The sequence below is a fragment of the Tribolium castaneum genome, unplaced genomic scaffold (assembly GCF_031307605.1).
Source record: "Tribolium castaneum strain GA2 unplaced genomic scaffold, icTriCast1.1 ptg000103l, whole genome shotgun sequence".
In the NCBI taxonomy this organism is placed as follows: Eukaryota; Metazoa; Arthropoda; class Insecta; order Coleoptera; family Tenebrionidae; genus Tribolium; species Tribolium castaneum.
The window spans coordinates 2,501-12,500 of NW_026986700.1; the positions used below are offsets into that span (position 1 = coordinate 2,501).

The 10,000-nt window shown below is 41.7% G+C and overlaps 3 non-coding genes across 3 annotated transcripts in view; all 3 read left to right on the top strand.

Annotated features, from left to right (window-relative positions):
* The first annotated feature begins 3,344 nt into the window (after positions 1-3,344).
* Positions 3,345-5,267, top strand: LOC135267836 (small subunit ribosomal RNA). The gene has a single exon (XR_010336208.1). It is a non-coding gene; the product is annotated as a small subunit ribosomal RNA (ribosomal RNA).
* A 2,053-nt stretch (positions 5,268-7,320) lies between these two features.
* LOC135267835 (5.8S ribosomal RNA) lies at positions 7,321-7,477 on the top strand. Its single transcript, XR_010336207.1, has one exon. It is a non-coding gene; the product is annotated as a 5.8S ribosomal RNA (ribosomal RNA).
* Positions 7,478-7,953: 476 nt separating this feature from the next.
* LOC135267837 (large subunit ribosomal RNA) overlaps positions 7,954-10,000 on the top strand; it is a 4,037-nt gene continuing 1,990 nt past the window's right edge. The window contains exon 1 of the ribosomal RNA XR_010336209.1: positions 7,954-10,000. This exon is cut by the window's right edge and continues 1,990 nt beyond it. This is a non-coding gene — a ribosomal RNA (large subunit ribosomal RNA).

Consider the following 10,000-nt stretch of genomic DNA (forward strand, 5'->3'; position numbering starts at 1 on the left):
CAGCGTTCAATTGACTTTGTACATAGTACAGACGAAGTACGACGTTTGCGAAGTACGGCACTCAAAATCATGATTTTCTTGTAAGACGTTTATTTGCAGTTGCTTCCGACTGCGACGAAGTACAGCGTTCAATTGACTTTGTACATAGTACAGACGAAGTACGACGTTTGCGAAGTACGGCACTCAAAATCATGATTTTCTTGTAAGACGTTTATTTGCAGTTGCTTCCGACTGCGACGAAGTACAGCGTTCAATTGACTTTGTACATAGTACAGACGAAGTACGACGTTTGCGAAGTACGGCACTCAAAATCATGATTTTCTTGTAAGACGTTTATTTGCAGTTGCTTCCGACTGCGACGAAGTACAGCCTTCAATTGACTTTGTACATAGTACAGACGAAGTACGACGTTTGCGAAGTACGGCACTCAAAATCATGATTTTCTTGTACGACGTTTATTTGCACTTGCTGTCGACTGCGACGAAGTTTAGCGTTCATTTGGCTTTGTACATAGTACAAACGAAGTACGACGTTTGCGAAGTACGGCACTCAAAATCATGATTTTCTTGTACGACGTTTATTTGCACTTGCTGTCGACTGCGACGAAGTTTAGCGTTCATTTGACTTTGTACATAGTACAGACGAAGTACGACGTTAGCGAAGTACGGCACTCAAAATCGTGATTTTCTTGTACGACGTTTATTTGCACGCGCTGTCGACTGCGACGAGGTTTAGCGTTCACTTGACTTTGTACATAGTATAGACGAAGTACGACGTTTGCGAAGTACGGCACTCAAAATCGTGATTTTCTTGTACGACGTTTATTCGCACGTGCTGCCGACTGCGACGAAATGCAGCGTTCATAGTACAAACGAAGTACGACGTTCACAAAGTGATGAATTAAAACGTAAACAATAAATAATAATAATGCAACCCACAATACACTAATTGTGTATTAAAATTGCATAACCTACACGAAGTACGACGTTCAAGAACACTAAAGAATTTTATTTGTGTTGTATATAATGAAAAAACAGCAAATTTTTTGCAAATTACGTATCTGTAAATAAATGTAAACATTTAGCAACTAATCAAAATTGTTTTTTTTGTCTAGATATTAAAGTAAAACATAAAAATACATTAAATTTATAAAATGCAACCCGCAGCACACTAGATGTGCATTAATATTGCATAACCTTCACGAAGTACGACGTCCAAAAATATTAATTTTTTTTTATATTGAGGTTAAAAGTGAGAAAACATAAATTAATAATAATGCAACCTGCAATACACTTAATATGTACTGATCTTGCATAACCTTCACGAAGTACTACGTTTAAATATAAATTAATATTATTGTGACCCGCAATACACTAAATTTGTATCAATATTGCATAACCTACACGAAGTACGACGTTCAAGAATATTAAAGAATTTTATTTGTGTTGTATATAATAAAAAAACAGCAAATTTTTTTGCAAATTACGTATCTGTAAATAAATGTAAACATTCAGCAACTAATCAAAAGTGTTTTTTTGCCTAGACATTAAAGTAAATCATAAGAATACATTAAATTTATAAAATGCAACCCGCAGCACAACAGATGTGCATCAATATTGCATAACTGTTACGAAGTACGACGTCCAAAAATATTAAATTTTTTTTTATATGAAGGTAAAAAGTGAGAAAACATAAATTAATAATAATGCAACCTGCAATACACTTAATGTGTACTGATGTTGCATAACCTTCACGAAGTACAACGTTCAAATATAAATTAATATTATTGCGACCCGCAATACACTAAATTTGTATCAATATTGCATAACTTACACGAAGTACGACGTTTGAAAATATTAAATGTTTTATTTGTAGTTTGCATATAATAAAAAAAAAACAAATTTTTATGTAAATTACGTATCTATAAATAAACGTACACATTTAACAATTAAATAAACATAGTATTTTGGCCTAGATATTAAATTAAAACATAAAAATGCATAATATTTATTAAAATGCAACTTGCAATACACCAAATGTGTATTAATATTGCATAACCTTTACGAAGTACGACGTTCACGAAGTACGTCGTTTACGAAGTGCGACGTTTACGAAGTACGTCGTTTACGAAGTGCGACGTTCACGAAGTACGTCGTTTACGAAGTGCGACGTTCACGAAGTACGTCGTTTACGAAGTGCGACGTTCGCGAAGTACGACGTCTACACATTAGGGCACTCAAAATTATTGTTACGTTGTACGACATTCAGACGTTCCAACTGCGACTAACTACAGCATTCATTTGACTTTGCACATACGACGAACGAAGTACGACGTTTACGAAGTACGGCGCTTAAAATAATTTTGTTTTTATTAATTAATTATTTTTTTTAAAACAAACGTTTTTATAATTAAATTTTATAATGGTTTAAATATAAAATATGACTTTTTAATATTATCAATATTTAAAATATTTTCTCCCTTTTGTGTGTATGCCTTATAGTTATAGAGCTGTGCGCTTCGGTAGACGTCGCCTGTGGAGCTATGTCAGTGGAGCGGTGCGCACATCCAATACCGAGCGGCTGCCTCGATCGGTGTCGCGCTGGTATACATATGGTAGTGGTGTGTGTCGATGCGTTGAGTGAGGCGATATGAACGGTGTAACGGTTTAGTCGAAGTTTATCATAAATGACGACGACAAAACGACCGATTATGTATACGTTCTGCATTTGCTTCCAATTTATCGACGTTTATCGCACATTTCCGCTATCGAATTCGAATAGGGCTTTGCTTGCGAGATTGCTTTATTTTGTGATTTTGTGGCTCGCCCAGTTCCCCACAGCGAGATTGCGGATGCGGCAAAACGTATTCTCTTACGTTGGCGGTCCTTATGCAATCAAACTTTGTTGGACTAACAAATGTTTGTGATTTAAACAAACAAAAATAATAAATGCGTCAACTCTCTAATATCCGAGCGAGAATATTTATATAATATTCGTAACGTTTATGGATTCGAAAGAATTTCATAAATTCACGTCGCATTCAATCTTGCGAAGAGTGAAGAGAATGTTTGAACTTTTAAATCGGCAAAGGTAAAAAATAATATTATAAATATTATTATTATGCCTTTATTGACCGATATATGTGTTGTGGTGTTTAACGACTACGACGACGATGATGACGATACATTTATCTCTATATCGTACGAAGAAAAGAAGAAACAGCGTGGCGTTACTTTCTTATATGTTAGATTGTTTCGCACAAACGCGCATATTCTTCATCTTTATAAACGATGATGATGAGTATTTTATTCTCTCGTCTGTCTCAAAAAACACAAAAACACAGTTCCCTGGTTGATCCTGCCAGTAGTCATATGCTTGTCTCAAAGATTAAGCCATGCATGTCTCAGTACAAGCCAAATTAAGGTGAAACCGCGAAAGGCTCATTAAATCAGTTATGGTTCCTTAGATCGTACCCACATTTACTTGGATAACTGTGGTAATTCTAGAGCTAATACATGCAAACAGAGCTCCGACCGGAGACGGAAGGAGCGCTTTTATTAGATCAAAACCAATCGGTGGCGGTTTCGCCGTCATCGTACAACTTGGTGAATCTGAATAACTTTACGCTGATCGCACGGTCTCGCACCGGCGACGCATCTTTCAAATGTCTGCCTTATCAACTGTCGATGGTAGGTTCTGCGCCTACCATGGTTGTAACGGGTAACGGGGAATCAGGGTTCGATTCCGGAGAGGGAGCCTGAGAAACGGCTACCACATCCAAGGAAGGCAGCAGGCGCGCAAATTACCCACTCCCGGCACGGGGAGGTAGTGACGAAAAATAACGATACGGGACTCATCCGAGGCCCCGTAATCGGAATGAGTACACTCTAAACCCTTTAACGAGGATCAATTGGAGGGCAAGTCTGGTGCCAGCAGCCGCGGTAATTCCAGCTCCAATAGCGTATATTAAAGTTGTTGCGGTTAAAAAGCTCGTAGTCGAATTTGTGTCCCGCGCCGCCGGTTCATCGTTCGCGGTGTTAACTGGCGTTTCGCGGGACGTCCTGCCGGTGGGCTTAGCTCGAGAGGGCGGCCCAACTCAATCCCGCCGCGGTGCTCTTCATTGAGTGTCGAGGTGGGCCGGCACGTTTACTTTGAACAAATTAGAGTGCTTAAAGCAGGCTAAAACTTCGCCTGAATACTGTGTGCATGGAATAATGGAATAGGACCTCGGTTCTATTTTGTTGGTTTTCGGAACCCCGAGGTAATGATTAATAGGAACGGATGGGGGCATTCGTATTGCGACGTTAGAGGTGAAATTCTTGGATCGTCGCAAGACGGACAGAAGCGAAAGCATTTGCCAAAAACGCTTTCATTGATCAAGAACGAAAGTTAGAGGTTCGAAGGCGATCAGATACCGCCCTAGTTCTAACCATAAACGATGCCAGCTAGCGATCCGCCGACGTTCCTCCGATGACTCGGCGGGCAGCTTCCGGGAAACCAAAGCTTTTGGGTTCCGGGGGAAGTATGGTTGCAAAGCTGAAACTTAAAGGAATTGACGGAAGGGCACCACCAGGAGTGGAGCCTGCGGCTTAATTTGACTCAACACGGGAAACCTCACCAGGCCCGGACACCGGAAGGATTGACAGATTGAGAGCTCTTTCTTGATTCGGTGGGTGGTGGTGCATGGCCGTTCTTAGTTGGTGGAGCGATTTGTCTGGTTAATTCCGATAACGAACGAGACTCTAGCCTGCTAAATAGGCGTATTTCGACATCCCAAATGCCGGCTGGAGCCGGGTTCGCCCGGTCTCTATGTGCGGTTTTTACTGTCGGCGTACAAACAATTCTTCTTAGAGGGACAGGCGGCTTCTAGCCGCACGAGATTGAGCAATAACAGGTCTGTGATGCCCTTAGATGTTCTGGGCCGCACGCGCGCTACACTGAAGGAATCAGCGTGTCCTCCCTGACCGAGCGGTCCGGGTAACCCGCTGAACCTCCTTCGTGCTAGGGATTGGGGCTTGCAATTGTTCCCCATGAACGAGGAATTCCCAGTAAGCGCGAGTCATAAGCTCGCGTTGATTACGTCCCTGCCCTTTGTACACACCGCCCGTCGCTACTACCGATTGAATGATTTAGTGAGGTCTTCGGACCGGTGCGCGGTGGCGTTTCGACGTTGCCGATGTTGCTGGGAAGATGACCAAACTTGATCATTTAGAGGAAGTAAAAGTCGTAACAAGGTTTCCGTAGGTGAACCTGCGGAAGGATCATTAACGTGTAAATGTTGTTGTTTAGTTGTCACACATACACACACATTTTGTCTGTGCTGATCAACAAAAAACACACATACATACACTATTCGTATGATGATCAATTCTCATACAAAATTCTTTATTATGCGTCGAACGGAAAAGCAACAACGGGTCGTCTTGCATTAAGCGGATCTGTTGTTACGTTTTTCGATTTATTTTATAAATCGATTGTAAACGTGCCGTAAACGACGTTTTCAAAGAATTTTTTCGAACATTAACACGAATCAATATTGTCGAAAGATGGTTATGTGCTAATGTTTTATTATTGCTTTCGCAGTGCCGGTCTTAGCGTATTTCCATCATCGTATTCGCTTCGAAAAAAAGTACTAATACACAGTGGTGGTGTATAATTAATGTGCAAGAGATGTTGTTGTTGTTGTAGTATTTGTATATGGTTGGAGTTATTTATAATAACAAACAAGAATGAATGAATGAATAATAATGGTGTCTGCCAATACGATCGTACTTTATGTACACGACTAAAACTTTATACATACAAACCATAATAATAAATAAACTCGAAACAACCAACAACAAAATTAATACGCTACTGTACATACAAATACACATTTATACATACCATCATTTTACTTAACCGATGGTGAGTGATGTTTGAAAAATAAACGCTTAGGCTTACGGTTTTGTAAGCCAGTCTTTGCGTATTTTCTTCATCGTATTCGCTTCGGAAAAAAGAAAATAAAGATGGTGTATAATTAATGTGTAAAAGAGATGTTGTAGTTGTAATTTAATTTGTAAATGGTTGGAGTTTATTAATAAATAAAAGGGGCTGTCTATTCGTCTGTACTTTATGTACAAGACTAAAACTTTATACATACAAACCATAATAATAAATAAACTCGAAACAACCAACAACAAAATTAATACGCTACTGTACATACAAATACACATTTATACATACCATCATTTTACTTAACCGATGGTGAGTGATGTTTGAAAAATAAACGCTTAGGCTTACGGTTTTGTAAGCCAGTCTTTGCGTATTTTCTTCATCGTATTCGCTTCGGAAAAAAGAAAATAAAGATGGTGTATAATTAATGTGTAAAAGAGATGTTGTAGTTGTAATTTAATTTGTAAATGGTTGGAGTTTATTAATAAATAAAAGGGGCTGTCTATTCGTCTGTACTTTATGTACAAGACTACAAAAACGTTTTATAACAATAAAAAGCTCGAAACAACCAATAACAAAATATACTACTACTATACTACTATACATACAAACGCACATTTATAAATACATAAAATCAATTTACTTTATCGATAGTGAGTGATGTTTGGAAAAAAACGCTTAGGCTTACGGTTTTCGGGTACCTGGGTTCCGCATGCGTCGAAGTAATAATTTACTTTAACGACGCGACGAACCGTAGGAATCTAAATAAAAAAGTTTATTAACTTTTTTAGATTCTGTGGGTTTTAAATGATATACGCCCGACTGACGAAGGAACGTTTTGCACTGCCTGTGCTTTTCTTTTGATTCGTTTTTATGTCGACGGACGTTCTTAGAATGCCCACCAAACGACGTATCACACAAAACACCCTACAATTGTATTGTTTGGTAAATATTGTTGTGATTAAGTTTGTAGCTGTGGCGTTTGTTTGAAGAAAACGTCTGGTTTTTCGACATATTTTCTATTTAATAAATATACATAATGCTTATCGCAAAAGGAGCAGAGTTTTATAGACAAAGTTGATAGAGAAAAAAAACCTAATAGATATATACGTATTTATAAAACGTTAATATCATCGGGTTATTCTTTATGTAAACTTAAACTATAACTGCATACTCTTTTCGATAAGTAGAAACAAATGCCACTTTAATTAAATAAAATATTATAAAATATAACGCCGAACGTTTCTTTCGATTGGTCCGTTTCTCACATATACATCACAATTGTAATAACCTTAAGTAGTTATTTTTGTTGTTGTGTGATGATGAAACGATTTCGATGTGGAACGGTGCGTTATGTAATAATATTTTAAATTTGTTTGAAAAGATTACCCTGAACGGTGGATCACTTGGCTCGTGGGTCGATGAAGAACGCAGCTAATTGCGCGTCAACTTGTGAACTGCAGGACACATGAACATCGACATTTCGAACGCACATTGCGGTCCTCGGATATACTGTTCCCGGACCACTCCTGGCTGAGGGTCGTGTCAATTTCAAAGACTGCTCGGTTTTTGTCTTAAACACAGCGCACAATGTTGTGTAGACAATTACGTCGGAGCGTGTTGGGTGCAAATATGACGCGTTACTATAATTGTTAATTGATTGTCGGTTGTCATAATAAAATATTATGCAACGTAGACAACAATAAAAACAATATAAAAAATAACGCGGCATCCTAAAACGCAATAGCGGCTGACATTCTTATTAGTTTGTTGGTACAAGTTGGTTTAGACGTAGCACGTCCGATATTAAAAAGCAGCCACAACGCTTAAATTTCGAACGAAGCGATCGTCGTGTCCGAGACGTTAAAGTTGTTTATATGCATATTTTATGCACTATAATTAACAACAACAACATTCTCGCAACGACGTCAGATCGATGTTTGAAATTGTTTGGAGGCAGCCATATAAACGGAATACGTGTAATTATCGTCTGACAAAATAAAGGCAAATTTATATTTGCGACCTCAGAGCAGGTGAGACTACCCGCTGAATTTAAGCATATTATTAAGCGGAGGAAAAGAAACTAACTAGGATTTCCTTAGTAGCGGCGAGCGAACAGGAAAAAGCCCAGCACTGAATCCCGCGGCCGAAACCGGACGCCGGGAAATGTGGTGTTAGGGAGGATCCGTCATCCCGAGATTGTGCGACGCGTCCAAGTCCATCTTGAACGGGGCCACAGCCCATAGAGGGTGCCAGGCCCGTAGTGACCGTTGCCGATAACGGGAGGATCTCTCCTCAGAGTCGGGTTGCTTGAGAGTGCAGCCCTAAGTGGGTGGTAAACTCCATCTAAGGCTAAATATGACCACGAGACCGATAGCGAACAAGTACCGTGAGGGAAAGTTGAAAAGAACTTTGAAGAGAGAGTTCAATAGTACGTGAAACCGTTCAGGGGTAAACCTGAGAAACCCGAAAGGTCGAAAGGGGAGATTCAGCGTGACTCGATAGCGGCGCTAAATGATCGTGCGACGAACGGCGTACGCGTCGTTCGCGCCTTTTGTTTATGCGAACCGAAGTCGAACGCGTGCACTTCTCCCCCAGTAGGACGTCGCGATCCTTTGGGTGTCGATCTAAGGCCCGCGGTGGAGCCCGTTCGAACGGTTCGCCGTTTCGGACGAACCCGCGGTGTTTCCCGGTCGACTCGCTCGAAGGTATGCATATGGCGCCGGGCCGCTACACAGTTAGCGTCCGACCATTGGCAAGCGCGTTCGTTTATGACGGTAATCGCACCTGGTGTCGGTTCTGTCTACGAATGGCTGTTCGCCAATGAGTTCTCGGACAGACTCGGTTGAAACGCCGATCTGCGACGCTATAGCTTTGGGTACTTTCAGGACCCGTCTTGAAACACGGACCAAGGAGTCTAGCATGTGCGCGAGTCATTGGGACATGACTAAACCTAAAGGCGCAATGAAAGTGAAAGTTCGTCTTGCACGGACTAAGGGAAGATGGGCGGCCGTTACGGCTGTCGCCCCGCACTCCCGGGGCGTCTCATTCTCATTGCGAGAAGAGGCGCACCAAGAGCGTACACGCTGGGACCCGAAAGATGGTGAACTATGCCTGGTCAGGACGAAGTCAGGGGAAACCCTGATGGAGGTCCGTAGCGATTCTGACGTGCAAATCGATCGTCGGAACTGGGTATAGGGGCGAAAGACTAATCGAACCATCTAGTAGCTGGTTCCCTCCGAAGTTTCCCTCAGGATAGCTGGCGCTCGTCGCTTACGAGTTTCATCCGGTAAAGCGAATGATTAGAGGCATTGGGGTCGAAACGGCCTCAACCTATTCTCAAACTTTAAATGGGTGAGATCTCCGGCTTGCTCGAACTTTATATGAAGCCGCGAGACTCGAATCAGAGTGCCAAGTGGGCCATTTTTGGTAAGCAGAACTGGCGCTGTGGGATGAACCAAACGCCGAGTTAAAGCGCCTAAATCGACGCTTATGGGATACCATGAAAGGCGTTGGTAACTTAAGACATCAGGACGGTGGCCATGGAAGTCGGAATCCGCCAAGGAGTGTGTAACAACTCACCTGCCGAAGTTACTAGCCCTGAAAATGGATGGCGCTGAAGCGTCGTGCTTATACTCGGCCGTCAGCGGCATGTGCGGTCGGTTATTTAATTAACCGGCCATGAAGCCCTGACGAGTAGGAGGGTCGCGGCGGTGAGCGCAGAAGGACTGGCCGTGAGGCCGTCTGGAGCCGCCGTCGGTGCAGATCTTGGTGGTAGTAGCAAATACTCCAGCGAGGCCCTGGAGGACTGACGTGGAGAAGGGTTTCGTGTGAACAGCCGTTGCACACGAGTCAGTCGATCCTAAGCCCTAGGCGAAAGCCGATGTTGATGTGGTGTAGATATGTCGTTGGTTCGTTTTTAATTCGAACGTAAACGTACGAAGCGAGCACACACCCATTGGGCGAAAGGGAATCCGGTTCCTATTCCGGAACCCGGCAGCGGAACCGTTAATAATTCGGGCCCTCGCAAGAGAGTTCGTCGGGGCAACCCAAAAGGACCCGGAGA